Source organism: Bison bison, unplaced genomic scaffold, assembly GCF_000754665.1.
Source record: "Bison bison bison isolate TAMUID 2011002044 unplaced genomic scaffold, Bison_UMD1.0 scf7180017864068, whole genome shotgun sequence".
Classification (NCBI taxonomy): domain Eukaryota; kingdom Metazoa; phylum Chordata; class Mammalia; order Artiodactyla; family Bovidae; genus Bison; species Bison bison.
In genome coordinates, this window is record NW_011494640.1 from 4869242 (window position 1) to 4869915 (window position 674).

Here is a 674-nt window from a genome sequence, read left to right on the forward strand (position 1 = left end):
TCGCAGTGACCCCTGCCGGGCGCGCTGCTCCAACCTGGGAACGTCTGAGGTTCCCGCAACCGCTCACTCACTTAGTCCGTCCGTCCATCCATCCATCCATCCATCCGTGCATCCATCCATTCGTCCAATCAGGCATGGGCTCTGTCCCCCTCTGCCGCCGCCTTATCCCTTCCAGCTGCTTCTCCAAGACCAGCATCCTCAGAGTACACAGTCTTTGTTGAATCCGTGTTTGCCGGGCAGGCATCTTCTAGACAAGTTTCCCACCCCCTTTACCCCACTTCCTATCCCCTTCTTCAGAAATGCTGGAGCCCCCGGTGTACCTGGTCCCACCGCTCCGTCCTCCCACTTCCTCTTCCGACGTGTCCTGGGCCCTGCAAGGAGGCTTCAGGGCCAGGTGCCTAACTGTTTGTCTTTGTCCTGCCGTCCTGCCTCTTGAACCCATCTGCACCTCCTTTATTCTCCATCAGTCTTTTCCCTTCATCCTTAGTCCCGGCAGAATCTTCCTGACGGCCCCTGGGGGTGAATGCGGAGGATCAGGAGAGTAGAGAAATGAAGACAGCCCTTGTTCTTTGACTCTCTTGGTTACCTGCAGTAAGGGTCCTGTGGGCCATTTCTCAACCACCCAGGGGGATTCTGGCAAGTGTGATGGAAAGATCCGCAGGACAGGGTATCTA